Source organism: Triturus cristatus, chromosome 7, assembly GCF_964204655.1.
Source record: "Triturus cristatus chromosome 7, aTriCri1.1, whole genome shotgun sequence".
NCBI classification, from domain to species: domain Eukaryota; kingdom Metazoa; phylum Chordata; class Amphibia; order Caudata; family Salamandridae; genus Triturus; species Triturus cristatus.
In genome coordinates this window covers 230,720,082-230,736,781 of record NC_140590.1, presented here as the reverse complement: position 1 = coordinate 230,736,781, position 16,700 = coordinate 230,720,082, and the positions used below count along the sequence as shown (strand labels likewise).

Here is a 16,700-nt window from a genome sequence, read left to right as displayed (position 1 = left end):
AGGTTGAATAGGAGGGGTACTGTCGGTGTCCTCTGAGCCAGCTTATAAGACAATGACTGGCTTGTCCTCCTCATCATCTTCCATAACTGCAAGGCTTTCAGGAACTTTCTTCTTCCCTTGTCTCTCGTGGGGGGTCTCAGATGCAGCCAGGGTCCAATCCATGTCCGTATGGGGGCTTGGAGAAGATGGTGGAGTACCATTCCATTTTCTTACTGGAGATTGGGAAGCCAAAGGTTCAAGAAGAGGTACACCTTGCTCAGCACAAAGCTCATCCTCCTGCTCTGCTCCTACTTACAGTACAGGAAGATCTAATATTCCTTGCTGAGGCCCCTCCTTTCCACCTTGTTAAGTCTCTTGCAACAATTGGATACTAGTTTGCAGCTGAGGCAAATCCGAGTCAGACTCACTGCTCTTCATCATGATTGCAGTGGCTGCCTCGCTGGAATACATGCCCTTGGGCTTAGGTTGGGATGGTGCCATTGATGTAGGAGTGCTGCTCCTAGCTGGCTGCTCAGGGGGCAGTACAGCAGGCACACATTTCCTGAAAAAGGTTTGGGGCTGCAAGTCAGTGGTGAAAATCTGCTTCTTCTTCTCCTCCTCACTGGCTGCTTTCTTTGCAGGACCTTTCTTTGGGGCCATCTTCAAGCTCTATCAGTTGGCAGTGGCTATTAGCTACACAAACAGAAGAGACTGGAGAACTCACGTTGTGGTCACTTTGTGCCGCCTTCTGTCTAGCAGTACTGTGAGTGATGTTTCCTGTGAACTTTAAAGCAAACAAGCAAGAAAAACATATAGTGAAACTTAGCATTTTTGCAGTTTGAATTATTCATAGTACAAACAATATAATTTAGTGTGGTTACTTATTATCCTAAATAATTAACAACAATAGTTAATCCATTCCAAATCCAAACCACACTACCAGGATAACATCAGGATAACAACATACAGATCTAACTGTTTTATGAGAGGGTGTGGGATAATGGGAATAGCTGCCGACTTACGATCTGGGGACTTAAGTTAGAGTCTCGGTGCCGGCTCAACATTCTGTGATTCTAGGGATATCACTTAGGGCCTCATTTATGAGGCCCCTAGTACTGCAGGAACTTCACTTTTTGTGATGTTTTGTGGTGCGAGACAGCACTAAGCCATTTTTTGGGGCTTAATGCTGCCTTGTAAATATCGTTCCCATTAATGCAGTTTTCTGGGTTAAAAGGGTATGCAATGGGTGTCGCTGGGGGTGTTGCCAGCAACATCCATGGCTTTTTGACACTGCCCCAGATTTATGAGAAATCGCAGCGCCTAAAACTTACACCAAGGGAGGCACAATGAGGAGAAATATCTTTATTTCTCCTAGTTTTTCCTTTTTCTATATGTGCTGCAGGACATATAAAAAAAGGAAAAATTATTATGTGCAAGAAGGTTTCCCTTCCTGCACAAAAATAATCATCCGTGCAATGCAGGCACCCTCGCACCATGCTGCAAAGGTGCCTGCACTGGCGCACCGCAGCCGATTGTGATGAGGCACAGGGAAAAAGGACAGGAATAAGCTGTATCTGATAGATACAGTGCATTCCTGCCCTTTTCTTTTGCCATAGGACTGCAAAGCAGGAAGGCCTAAGGTGCTGCCCTTTGACAAAATCGCATAAATGTCACCTTAATTTCCCTGTGCTAGGAACAGCAGTTAGAGACCCTCATGGATGATTAGCCATGCTATACAAATCCGAGTATTATTATTAATATGTGCATCTATGGGGAGTCACCTGTGGCAGGCAGGGAGGCGCAGGGGAAAATGGAATAATCCTTAAAAATGAATGCTGGTGTGCGCCTACAGCAGGCAGATGGTCCAGGGAAAAATAGAAAAATCCTTTAAAACATAAATGCTGGTGTAAGCCTATGGCTGGCATGGGTCCCAAAGGAAAATGGAATAATGCTTAAAAAATAAATGCTGGAGTGCACCCACAGCAGGCCGGAGGGTCCAGGGGAAAATGGAATAATCCTTAAAATATGAATGCTGGTGTGCACCTTTGGCAGGCAGGATGTCCAGGGGAAAATGGAATAATCCTTTAAAAATGAACACTGGTGTGCACCAATGGCAGTCAAAGGGTCCAGGGGAAAATGGAATAATCCTTTCAAAATAAATGCAAGTGTGCGCCTGTGGCAGGCAGGTCCAGGGGCAAATGAGTAATGACAAGCCTTAAAAAATTAATGCTGGTGTGCATCACAGATGTATGGCAGCAAGGGGTGGATAGAAGGAGAATCTCAAACAAATTTGTTTTTAAAATGATTGTAAAAAAAATGGACACAAAATAAAAAAAAAGGTTTAAATAATAAAAAAATAAAAAATAATTAATTGCTGGTGTGGGGGACTATGAGAAATCCATTGGGAGGCATGAAGGTACAGGGGAAAAATGCATATAATATCAAACACTTTTCATAGATACATATACTACAATGATCCTCAAGCATATTGAACTGTTATCAGGAAAAAAAACCAAAAGGAATCGCCCTCTCCAATCAATCTCCATAGCAAAAGGCTTTGAAAACAGGAAAAAAGGATTAATACACTGACTGCACAAAATGCCTGCCGACCACATGGCCAACCAACAAAAACAAGAAAGGAGGCATGCACACCATAAAAAACATATGCAGGCCTATGGCAAAAGCACGCTGGCTGGCTACATATGGGGGAAGGGTGGCACGTGTGGCCACCTCCCCAACCCGTTTTCAGCTACATGGACCGCAATCTTCTGGGGCCCGGCCATACAGAAATACATGGAGGGGGCTTCACAGCCCCTGTCTCGGGCCCATTTTGGCCCCAGGGACCCCATCCCAGCCATGTGATCTAGAGGGAGGGGGCCCAAGTAGCACCCCTCATTGAGCCTTTAATAGCACTGGGGACCTCATCCACCAGCTCAGCTATGCCCTGGGGTGCCCAGAGAAACCTCTGCTTGCTCTCACTTGGCAGGAGAAATGTAAAGCTCACACAAGTGAGAGCAAACAGTAAGTCTGCTCCCAACTCCCATTTTTAATGCTCCTGCCCACTGGGAGTGAGCTTTCCATCTATTTTCCTGAAATCGGCAAAGCAGGCAGGGAAACAGATGAAAAAATTGCTCCATCACCCAGGAAGCAGTATTTTCTGCTGCTCCCTGCATGCGGGAGCAATGCTGGCTCCCAATAGAGGTGGGAGTAGGAAGGGACCACTGGGCATTGGGGCTCGCCTACTGGCCCCAAACAATAATGCAGTGGGTACCCTGGATGGGCTCCAGGGCACCCACCCTTTATTAGCCTGGATGGGATCCCCATTGCAAAAATCGACTTGGGGAGGGTGGGCCATGTGGACCCACTACCCCAATAAATCTTGGCCAGGCGCCGAGGAATGGGGTCCCCGGCTACGCAGTCCCCCGCCCCTTCTGTAAATAACAAACTATAGTAAGTGTGTTTATTTAGCAATTCCACCTTTAAAATGATCTGCAATGATTGATGCACGTGACTGAATTGTTGATCTATCGGAGCACAATCTCTTCTGTATTGACTGTGACAAGTGGATTCTTTCCTGTCATTTCCTGGTGAAAGCAGAGCGCATGGTTCTCCCTTTAAATGACTACAAGTTTGTAAATATGCAAAATCACTTGCAAGCCCTGCCTATTTGGCCCTGCACCGTCCACCTTAGTAGTAGGCAAAGTCTTCCCGCCTTTTCCCATATTGGTGGACAGCTCACCAAAAGGTCCCCGGTGTCCTTTTCCTGCCAATTTGGTAACGCGTACATGATGCAGAGGACTAAGAGGACATCTCCACTAAACAAAGAATCACTTACTTCAGATAGTTAAGAGGAAGTACCCTTGTTTGGTTTAGATTCACCTCTGTGTAGTCTCGTCCTTTTTTCTCTATAGGAAGATTCACATTATCACAGATTTCTGAAAGAAGAAGCTTGATGATGATTTCACATTGCTGAAATTAAATGAATACAAGGTCACTTGAGACATTTTCTCCCGGTGCATAATGCAGCTGTAGTATAAAATATGCACTAGATATTTACCCAATGAGGAAACACTTACTAATTAACCAGTAGAAAGTATACCAGTTGGGTAGATATTTTGTGCAACACTGTGGGTTCTTGTTGGAAAAAGGTCAGGTGAGGTTGCATTCTAACCCAGTCACTTACATAGCTACTGACACACCCACACAACCACTCACTTACCCACTCATCCACTAACACACCCACAAAACTACTCACACACCCACTCACAGACCCATACAGCCACACACATGCCACCCACAAACCACTTACACACCAACTCACTGACTTATATAGTTACTCACCTCCTTACAGACCCATGCAGTCACTCACACACCTACTCACTGACCCATGCAGCCACTCACAACCCTATCACAGACCCATACAGCCACTCACAAACCCACTCACACTCACACATCTACTCACTGATGCATACAACCACTCACACACTCACTCATGCACCCACTTACACACCCACACAACCACTCATACACCACCTCACATGCCCATACAACTACCCACTGAAACACCCATAGAATCACTTACACATCCACTCACACACCCACACAGCTGTTCAGACCCTAACTCATGCAACCTCACAAATACTCACACACCCAAACAACCACTCACATACCCATACAGCTCTCGTACATCCATATAATCACTCACACACTCATTCACCCACTCACACACCCTCTCATAGATCCATACAACCACTTACACACCCACTCACAGACCCATACAACTACTCATACAACTCGCACACCTAGTCACAATGCTATACAACCACTCACACACACACCTACAAACCCATGCAACCACTCACACACCCACATAACCACTCAAAAACCCACTCACACACCCAAGCAGCTGCCATGACACGATTCGCGCAGGCACGGCGGGACGAGCCCCTTTTTAAACACTAACCCTGCCATTGGTCCGTTTACATCAGCAGAGACGGATGCACTGTTACTGTGGAAGGTAATTAAGAGGCTTTCTTTATCCCGGTCACGTTTTAAGATCGTGGATTTCTCGCAAATGCGACTTACTAAATGTAGCTTTCTCCTTCCCTTTTGTTTAGACATTCAGCACCCTTGGTGTTTTGACTGAGGTTCTCCTCACAAGGTAACACAGTCTTATTTTTATTCTGGTCTTTAATCGCTTTCCACTCGTCAATTGTGAGTGGTGATTTATTTTTGGTTCCCCCTTTTCTATTTAATTGTCTGACACTAATTCTGGAAACTTTGATGTGCATCTCGGCCCCGGTCAGTTTTAAGTAAAAACCCAGATTGGAGAATTATTATCCTGAATGGAAATTCGTAATCACTCAATAAGTAAGTCTGATGGATCGCGCTAGTGTGCGTGGAAATGGTAATTAAATGTTAAACCTGTTTGACATGTTTGTCTGATGGCATTCACCCTGCTTTTCAGGTGCCATCTACCCACGGGCCCACCGACTTCATTTTGACTACCGCGTAGAGGGTGGCCCATGGTAATTTAGTTACTTTTCACTTTTTGAAAACACGTTAGATTCTAAGTATTCCTTTTGTTAATCCCCAGGTGCCACGTAGAAAGTCCTGAGGAAGACCCCTGTGTAAGGATCTAAGCAGCCTACGTTGTATTGGGGTCGAAACGTTGACTTTGTCACATTTTGATGCCAGTTTAGCCAACAGTGCTTTTTCACTGTGCCAGTGAAATACAAGCAATGGCTATTAATTTGTCATTTTCAATTGTTAGGCTGAACAAGCAGCTTTTATTGTAAATAATGGTGTGATGGATACATTGTCACTACCTCTCCTTTCACATTTTCAACCTTCATTTGATGCACACAATCCTTCTTTCCCCCTTTCCCCTTTTGCGTGGGGCACTTTTACTGTACAACATTTACTGATGATTTGCTGGTTTGTGAACATCCTAGGATGTTCGATATGATTAAATAATATTGAACATGAAATTTTGAGTACAAGCAAATCAATACCTGTTGATATTTCATTATGTGTGTTCTCAAGAATTGATCTACTGGGACATACAACTACTTACACACCTATACAGCCACTTACACACCTACTCACATACCCACACAACCACTCACACACACACTCATACAACTGCTCACACACCCACTCACACACCCATAACGCTCTTATACACTATATACCCACTCACACAAGCACTCACACACCCAGAAAATCATTCACATACCCATTTACAGACCCATACAGCCACTCATACATGCACTTACACACCCATACAACCACTCACATAACCATTCACAAACCCACTCACACACCCATACAACCCCTCACACACCCATGCAACCACTCACATACCCACTCACAGACCTATACAATCACTCACACACCCACATTCACATCCACGCAATCACAAATGCACCCACTCGCATTCACTTACAACCACTTACACACCCATACAACCATTAACACATCCACTCACACAGCTACTTAGACTCCCACTCAAACACCCACACAACCATTCACACACTCATACAATCACTCACACACCCAAACCCATACAGCTCTCAGACACCCATACAACCACTAAAACACCCACTCACACACCCATACAAACACTCACACAACCAGAATATAACTCACACATCCTTCACAGACCCATGCAGCCACTCACACACCCACTGACAGGCCTATACAGCTACTCACATACCCACTGACAGATCCATATAGCCACTCACACCTCCATAAAGCCACTCAGACCTCCAATCTTCTTGTGAGCAATCAGTGCTTTCAGCAATATCTCCTGCCTCTACAAGACTAGGGTTTTTGCAGGCTACCAATCTTTATTATATCTTTTGAGAATATCGCCTGGAAACAATGTTATCCCGAATTAATTGAGAAGTAAAATTTTCAAACTTACAATATGATGCCAGTACCTTCAATGCGGTAACATATGCGCCAATTGACCCCGATGGAACTTGTACTCTATTGAAACATTTGTGTCTGAGTACTACCAAATTAACCTCACCCTCAAAACGAGGCTCTAGTTGTTCTACCACACTTTGAAACTCATCAATATCTGAATTTTCTGTGGTGTACATTCTGGCAAAATATCAAAAACATTTTGACCTTCAACCTCAAAAAATAGTAAAGTAAATTTCTCATGCATCTGGTTTGAAATTGTTGTTTTTAATGGTTCCTAAATAGACACAAACTACAAAAGCATATTCAGCGGTGGTTCACCAGGGTCTTGATGAAATGGAGCTGGAGTTGTCACAACTTGACTCATGTTGAAAATAAGTGTACTATACACTGACCAAGCAAACAAAAAGAGAAAGAAAGAAAAGTTATAATGACCTAAAAAAAATGGATATGATAATAAACAAATACTTCAGAATGTTACATAACACAGAAAAAATTGCACTAATAATGTCTGCAAAGTGTGCAGATCGCTGAAAGTGGATATGCCCTCTCTTACAAGCATGCCAATTGCTGTTGATACCCAGGAAAGTGTTGCCAAAAACTGAAGATGTCTTTAAATTGTCAGCACAAGTGTTCAGATCATTGAATGTAGATTATGAATGATGATGATGTATCAATGTAGAATCGCTGCTAGCATGATTGTAGTGACACTCATTGGACAGGAGTACAACGGAAATGATGTAGAACATCACGGAAGCTCAAAGTCCATGTTAATAATCCAGGACGCTCAGAAGTGCATCCCTTCAATTCAGCAAGCATGCAGATACTTCAATTACATTTGCACCGTCTCATCTGTGAATACAAGGGTGCGTGAAGGCACTTGAATCAACACCAAGCATGCAAAGGAAGCGCTTAATGATAAGTCGCGTGTGAAGTAGCTCGTGCTCTCGTCAATGCACAGTATTGCATGCACTATTGTATGCATGAGCAAGATGCACACATTGCAACGCTTCACAGACCCCAAGCCACTGAAGCGCAAAATAAATCTAAAGTGCTTGCGGTGACTCGTCGCATTAAAAAAAAATTGAAACCAGTGGCTGTGAAACAAATATAAATAAGAAAAAAGATTTCCTTAAGAAACGTTTTCCTGCGCCTTCATAAAATAAGTTTTGGCTAAGTACAGAACCGTATCTTAAATCCATTCAAAGAGCTCTTTAATTTTGTCACCAAATCTCATGTTCATTAAATGAAGTACAAATACTTGTAGGGTGGATCCAAATGGGATTTATTAAAGATAAAACAAGAGACAGATCTACTGCTAATAAAAAGGCCCAGGAACAAGAACCAACAGACACTACATTTAATACTAAACATGTACAATTCCATAATAGAACCTACAGAAAACTATCTTACATGATTGTCTAAAGCAGTGCTTCTTGAACTTTTGACTTCTGTGGATCCCCCAATGAATCATTACTGGAGTCCAGGGACCCCTCAAATGACTCATTATTGGAAGCCATGGACCTTCGGACTAATTCACTTTTATCATTTGAATCTCAATACAATACACAAAAATGCAAAAACAAGTATACACCATTACAAGTGCTCAAATATTTAAACATTTGTTTAATTCACAATCAAATATGGAAAGTTTTCACATCAATATTATATTATATTATTAGTAGTAGTAGTAGTATTAGTATTATCATTATTATTGCTGTTATTGTTTTAAATTTTGCTTCTTGATTTATGTATACTTTATTAAGTTTAATGTATTCATTTTAATATCATTTAATCTTGTAAACTAGTCGCGGAATCCCTGAGTAGGTTGTGCGGACTCCTGTGGGTCCTCGGACCACAGGTTAAGAAACAATGGTCTAAAGAATGTCCACATAACCAATAAGAATAGGAATCCCACAGGCACTCAAATATTCACATAGTTAGGTCCTTTCAAACTGATGTAAATCTAATGTAGCCAAGAAGAAGAGGGTGAGTATGTTCCTCCACATGGAGCCACGAATAAAAACTCTTGACCACGCCACGTGTTCCGACGGTACAAAGGAACGTGATGTACTAAGAGACCTGCCAAATTGAGAGAGTATGTGAAAGCATCTCCTGGGTTTTAGTCTTAAAATCATGTCCTTTTTAGGTCTCGCCTAACCCAGCGCATGCGCTGGTCTGGCGAGATTTATTGAGAGGGCTCCAAAAAGTGCTACCAGGCCAGCCTAGAGCTACAGTGCAGGTGCGCGGGCGCGCGCGCGGCCTTTACCACGATTGCTTTCACTTTCGCGGCCGCACGGCCGCTTTGATGTTTGATCGCGATCACTTTCGCGGCCGCAGGGCCGCGTGGCATAGCCAATAGGTCTCGCTTTTGGGACCTTATAAGCATTTAGTTATGCAACTGTTGCATGGCTAAACACTTATAAGGTCCCAAAGGCGAGACCTATTGGCTATGCCAATGCTTGTTACACAATGTTTCAGAGATCTGTTCAGCGTCTGCCTGCTGGCAGTAGCTGAGAGCTTTTCAAGCATTCCACCCTTGACCTTTGTGTTTTTAGGTCTCGCTGAGTCAGCGAGCATGCGCTGTGCTCTGAGAGACATTTAGTAGATGAGTTTTCAAAGTGCTGCTGGCTGGCCTAGCGCTTGAGTTCACGTGAGCGTGCACGCGCGCAGCCGGCCAGCATCTGCCTTTCACCCTGCGATCGCGATCACTTTCCCTTTCGCAAAAGTAAAGAAATTGAAAAAAACATCAATTTCTTTACTTTTGCTATAATCGCGGTACCCGTGCTTTACTTTGAACATTAAAAGTAAAGCGCGGGTGCCGCGATTATAGCAAAAGTAAAGATATATAAAAACACATCTATTTCTTTACTTTTACTATAATCGCGGCACCCGCGCTTTACTTTTAATGTTCAAAGTAAAGCGCGGGTGCCGTTATGCTTGTTGCGTGAAGCTAGAGGTTAAAAGCGGCGATGGCTGGCATGCCATACATACTAATAATATGTTATATTTTTGCAGAGCGCTTACTTCTGCTCAGTAACGCTTTAAATAGTTAATAATAAAATATCAATACTTGCATTTTTAAGCCTCTTGATTGGCTAGAACGGTCTCAGCTTTGCACAGAGATTGCTAACACGTGTCATTATCCAGCTCAACTTTCGACAACCTTACGAAGATGAATGGCTGAGTCGGTTCACCCGGATGCAAGGCTGTGATGAAAGATGCCCACAGATCCATCTCAGCTGTATGCTTCGGGCCTACCGAGCTACCTTACTCTTTGATACCAGCATGCTAAGCCTTTTCCAGAAGCATGCTTACTTTCTTGTGACGAAGCCATGGAACCACTCTGGCGAGGCGCCGTTGTGCAGCAGAAGGGGGACCTGCGTCTCCGAGAACCACTTGAGTGTCAGCTGTTTCAGCATGGCCAAGGACTGGATTTCTTCTTCCGTGTACGTTTCCATTGCTGGCAGCCCACCCGGCGGGGCCTTTCTGCTGGCAACAGTGACGTGAGAGTTGATGTGCTACCTCAGAATAGACATGGGGTGCTTTCATAGCAGGAAATCTGCCGCTGACTATATCTTAGACATTGTATGCTCATTTGCGTATGTCACACGTTATCACTTTTGGTACACAAGGACTCAATGCGGCTATTGTTCCAGAAGCTTCTGTCATTTCCATTCAGCTTCAGCTTTGAACTATTGCCCAGGTGAGGTGGGGACGTCACTTTCGAAGCCCACAGCATCACCAGCGCGCGCGATCGTTTCATGATCAGCACAGACTGACCTCATTGGGGCAAATACAAATGTTAGGTTAAACGCCTACTTGGTTACGTTTCGCATGAACAGGGACTCACCAAAATACCTGGGGGAGCAGAAGTGAGGCCACGCACAGCCCGTGACCTTAATGGCATCACAGTAAGTGGCATCATACCACCTTTGACCCTGAATCTATCCCAGGAAGTGTTGTGACATAACCCTAGTTCTAATGACATGGAATTAACATCGCTGAAGTTTAAAATAACTGTATGATTATTATTTAAAAAAAACACAAAACAAATGGGGTTTTTATCCGTCCAAAAGTATGGTGCTGACATGATTTTTTAAAGTGATGGGGAATACTTAATGGTAGCGAGCGAGCAAAATGAGTGAGTCTGACTTCTTGTAACTGCTTTTGCGGGAAATTCTCCCTCGAGAAGATTTAGAAAAAAACAGTCAAATAGTCCATTTAATAGGAAAGTTTTCACATAAATTTGCTCAAAAGCCATTGACTCTATAGAGGCAATAATTACATTTGCAAGCTCTTTGTGGTGTGCCAAGCCAATGAAATAAGATGCTCTCCAAGAGCTTTTGTTTTTTTTCAAAATGTGCTATTGGTAACCCGTTATGTCATGACCATTCATTTTGTTAGGGTTGCCCCGCCACATGCCACAATTGTCCTCCCTTATGCACAGAATCATCTCCAATGTGCTAGCATCAGCATTTTGCCATGGGTGCCCCCATGCCAAGACTTTCCTCAACTATGCCAGCGCCAGCATTTTTCAAGGGTGCATCATATGCCCAAAAATACATCTAGTATGCCGGTACATTTATGAAGGGTGCCAATTATGCAGAAAATTACCAGTGCCAGAACTTATTCACAGGTGCCTGTAATGCTTAGAATTACCTTCAGTATGCAGGCACAAGTCCTTTGCAATGGGTGCCTCTGTAAGCCAAGAGTTACCTTCAAGTATGCCAGGGCCAATGGCAGACTTGTAACCTTAACACCACATTCTTATTCAAGCTCACTTACATTCACTCACACTCATCCTCACTCACACTTATCCATTTTCAGTCACTCACATATTCTCACACAATAATTTTCACTTATTTGCGCTCACCCTCACTAATTCTTATTCTGTCTCACACGTAATTTCTCACTCACACTTACTTGCACTTATTCATATTCTCAAGTCCTCATTTTCATATTTCACTCAGTAATTCCCACTCATTTATTTGCACTTGCTCACTTTCAGTCACCTTCAGTTTTACTCATTCATACTTTCTCACTCACTTCCTCTCACAGTTACTCACTCACCTATTCTCACTCAATCTGACTCACGCATTCTCACTCACATATACTCTCACTGTCCCTCACTCTCACACATTCTCACTCATGCTCATTCTCACTCACACTCCGTAACACTCATCTCACTCATTCTTACTCATTTTTAGACACCAAGTCCGTCCGTTTCAGTCCCTTTTACTCTCTCTCACTCTCACTCGCTCGGATTCATTTTGACTCACTGACAATCAAGGCAACTCGTAATGAAGGCCTAAGTGTTTACACCAGGTGTCTCCAATGAGTAGCTCGTGAGCTACTGGTAGTACTCCAGCTGCCTGTGAGTACCTCTCCTGCATACAGTCCATACTGAGAAGCTTTTGCATCTAACAGTGACACCGGCAACTGCAAACCCTAGCGCGAGGGAGATGATCAGGGCTGCACTTCAATAATGCAAATGCTCCCACATCTACATTTAAAACAAGCATTGGCATAGCCAATAGGTCTCGCCTTTGGGACCTTATAAGTGTTTAGCTATGCAGCAGTTGATGTTGTTGCACCAAGGATATTGTGCTGCATAACTAAATACTTATAAGGTCCCAAAGGCGAGACCTATTGGCTATGCCAATGCTTGTTCTTCATGGATCCATGCCAGGGCATCTTTCATTAGATACAGTGCATTAATGTAGTCCAAACAGGAACTGATCAAGCCAGGACCGTAGTGATACAGAGGAGTCAAACAGGGCAGAATGTTTTTGGGCAGCAGAAAAAAACAGGAGGGATGACACTTCGTAATCCGCAGCATTAGATGGAGCACGGAGGTAAACTAAAATTCCAAATTGGCAACAGCCGGAACCTGCTTGGGACAGTCACCCAGTTCCTTTGGACAGACATCATGGGTCTTTGGTCCCTGCAGGCTCCCTACTAGCATCACTTCTGTTTTGGTTGAACTTAGTTTCAGCCATTTAGATAGATCCAGGTACACATCTAACTCAAACATTTACAGAAGCTACCACCAATCTCAGCCTCACAACTCAACATACAAAGAAGTATCTGCATGTCATGTTGCTAGGAAATTATGTGGCAATTGCTTCATATAAACATTAAATATTCCCAGCAACAGGGTTTTGCCCTGTTACACGGTGCACTCTGGGAGCTAGTATTCTTGAACTCTTTCATGAAGAAATGATCCAAACCAATGCAAGTGCAAGGCAACTATCATGCTGCCCTTGCACTATGGGCTTAATTCATATAATGGAGGAAACTAAAAAGCTTCCAATGTGTGGAGGAGGAAACTCTAAATACATTGTAGAATCCACCAGCTGAATTTCCTCCAACATAGGAATATTATTTAGAGGAAATCCAACTGGTGAATTTACTCTGTATTTTGAGTTTCCTCTAGAAATTGAAGGATATTTATTCCCCTCCAAAGTATGAATGAGGCTGCATGTCATAAGGTATATGCAAAGGGTCCTTCTAACCACAGTCAAAACCTATCAACACATCACTGGCAAACAGTGTATGAGAAGGTGACCCAGAAGTGAAACTATAACCAATTTGGTTAGACAGTGGGGCAAACACTCACTAGACAGGTATGGCCAACACCCTTTGATTAAATGTTTAACTTTATTTTATTCTTTTTTTGTAAGTTAACAAAGGAAATATCATATGCAGTTACAGTTGTTATAAGCAATCTGGGTTACATTACTGTTTCAATAGTATTGCAGTCTGTAATTCATTTGTATCTTTAGTTGTGGCGGGACCCAGGTTGGTGGGATGATAGCATTATGGCCATTGTTTAGGATCTCTGTGCATACAACGACTGAGTCTGATTGCATGTAATAGCGATCATAATATTAATTTTCTGCATATGTGGGGTGGGTGGGATTGAGTGGGCGGGAATGGAGGGGAGAGGGATCGGGCCGGTGGGAGTTAAGGTGGGGACTAACGGGGTGTTAACTGTATGAACTTGCCCAACAAAAGACCCTGATGATTCAATCCCTGCCATCTACCCATTGCCTCGATGCTGCTAGTAGGTGTCCCACCCATGTGAAAAGTACACTTGGTTCTATGCCAGGGGAGTTGAGATTTGGGGGCGCTAGTTTGCATGTTGGTCACTGAATCTGATAAGCGCGTCTATTGTGCATCATCTCAGTCTGCCTCTAGCGCCCTTTCAGACTCCGAACGCAAGAACTGGGGCCCTCGCCAGGCCTTCTGCAGGTCTAGAAGTATAGCATCCCATGCAGCTGCCAATGAGATTTTGCATAGCCCTAAGGCGTCTTCTCGCCTCAGGACCACACTCTCCGCTTGTGCCTAGTTTGTGTGTGAGTGATGCCACGCTTCCTACGGTGGAGGTTTGGGACATATCCATTGTCTGCAGATCAGACGTGTAGCAGTGATTAGGCCTAGATCAATAAACCGGGACGTCACCTTATGCTTTTTAGATCTACGAAATAGGCCCAGGATGCATAACTCCCACGTGTTTCCACTGTGCATTCAGTGCAGCCCGTCACGTGAGTGGTGACTGCTAGCCAGTAAGCGGTTAGGGCAGTGTAGTCCCGTAATATGTGGATTAGGTCTGCGTTGACCAACTTGCATTGAGGGCATTGCGCATCGGTGCATTGAAAGTATCTATTTATTTTTTCGGGTGTAAGGTATGCCCTATGTATTATGTAGTATTGTATGAGGCGGAGTCTGGCATTCCTGGGTATGAGTACAGGCCCCGTCAGGATGCCGTCCCATTCTTTATCAGTATTAGGGTGATGGAGGTCAGCATCTCAGCGGTTTCTGAGTAGGGTCAGTCTGTGTGCTGCATGCATGTTCAGGGATTCAGCGAACCATTTGACAAGATGCCTCCCTGTGCCCATGATGTGGATGCATTGAATAGTGTGGTGTGTTGCAGGTTCCTGTTACACATCCCCCCACAATGCCCTTAATGCTGCGAGAAGAGAGGCATGCAGTAGGGACTGTCCCTGCAGCAGTCTGTCCTCTGTCACTAATGCATCAAAGGGTGCTAGTTGTCCGTCATGGTAAAGGTCTCCTAATGGCTGCAATCCTGCTTCTTCCCAATTTGGAAGATCAGTCCTGGTGATGTGCTTTGGCCTCTCAACGTGCCCAGTATGGGTAAAGCAGGTGCATACATGGGGTGGTTCTTAGTAAGGGATAAGGCTCGTTTGAAGCATTTATAGGCTACTGTTAGCATCAACTGCTCAGGAGTCTTTCCCCGTCTCCCGGGGTGAAACAACCGCAGGATGGATGAGCACGTCCAGGCCTGTTGGTGTGTGGCTGTGTCTCCCAGATGCTGCCTGCTTTCCCACTTTGCCACCTATTGCAATTATGCTGCCATATGGGGTAATGCAGGTACTCCCTGATCCACTGGGAAACATAATTTGTGTGCTGTTCCAGATAAAATCCCATATTGTACACTCAAAGGAGCGGAATACAGGGAGGACGAATGTGAAGCAGCAGGTTCGTGAAACAGTATGAGAGCCGGGGCACCACCACCTTTAACCCACTATTTCACTTGTCCCACATACCTGCACTCATTAACACGTTTTTTTACATAAAGGGCCGCGGCCAAAGAGCCCTCTCTTGGGGCCAATGGGGTACTGCAGCACCGTCCCCACAAGGAGCAAACGCCCGATGATTAAGCATGACACCCTTACATGTGGGTGAGGGCACTACTTCCTAAAAAGGAAGATCCTCCCCCTTGTATTTACTGTCCACCTGTTCACAAACTCTTGTAAGAACAGCTACCCTATTGTTTTATTATGTAATTGGTAAGCAGTAATAAAGGTGCTAAGAAGCAGGGCCAGAGAGGCACAGAGTAGGATGTACTCTCTTGAAATCCACACTGGTATAACAGTAGAATTGAAATCTTGTTAGGTAATTGAAAGACCTGCTTAAATCTGGCTCCAGCCTGGTGGGGTATTTATCAATGAGGCATGTTTGTGGCATTTAGAGGTGTGATCCCTGTTTGTACTATAGGCTGGGGGATAGATTGAGCCTGAGGTAAAAGAAAGGTCTACAACTGCAGCCATGATGCCCGGTAGGATTTACAGTAATATATAGGGTGAAAATGCAGTGGGATGCAACGCCTGAAGTGACACCCTTATTGTAAGCCCCACCAAGAGAGGCAGACAAACTGGAGGTGAGTAGATAACCAGGTACAAGCTCAACTAAAGTTCTAAGCCTGTACTTTATAGGCCTATATTGCACCCTGGGAATGAAGGAGGTGTCACAATATGTGCCTGTCACCAGCCATCTAAGTTCCAGGACTGGGAATGGCCGCTAATTGAGGAATCCACCCCAAAGAGAGTTGTGAACTGGGAGGAAATACCAGAAGACTTCTACAGGGTGGGGCACAGAACATTTTGCATAGCATCCTTCATGCAAAATGATATAGGTGCTGCATTGGTTTATGTGCAGTGAGAGTCTTGAGATAAGTTCAAAATCAACTAGATGAGAGGGTCAAGAAAAATTAAATCATGGTAAGTAAATTGCAACCTAGTATGAAAGAAATACAAACGCAAGTATATGAACTAATGGTGAGGGTGTGCTCCCTCAAGTTCATCAATGAAATTATAGAAGGTATGTCCTGGTAAAATAATATAAAGCGAATAGGACATCTTGAAAAGAGCAAAAGCCCAGACATGGTGGTCTTTTTGCAAGATGGCTCCTCCAAACAGTGGTTCCACTGAAACATTTGAATCTCTTTGTTGTAGAGAGAGCACATTGGGTGCAGAGAAGACCGC

At 44.0% G+C, this 16,700-nt stretch overlaps 1 long non-coding RNA gene across 1 annotated transcript in view; it reads right to left on the bottom strand.

The window, feature by feature from the left end:
• Positions 1-7,186: 7,186 nt before the first annotated feature.
• Positions 7,187-16,700, bottom strand: part of LOC146809279 (uncharacterized) — a 271,123-nt gene continuing 261,609 nt past the window's right edge. Inside the window, exon 4 of the long non-coding RNA XR_014966385.1 lies at positions 7,187-7,299. This is a non-coding gene — a long non-coding RNA (uncharacterized LOC146809279). The remainder of the gene's footprint in view (positions 7,300-16,700) is intronic.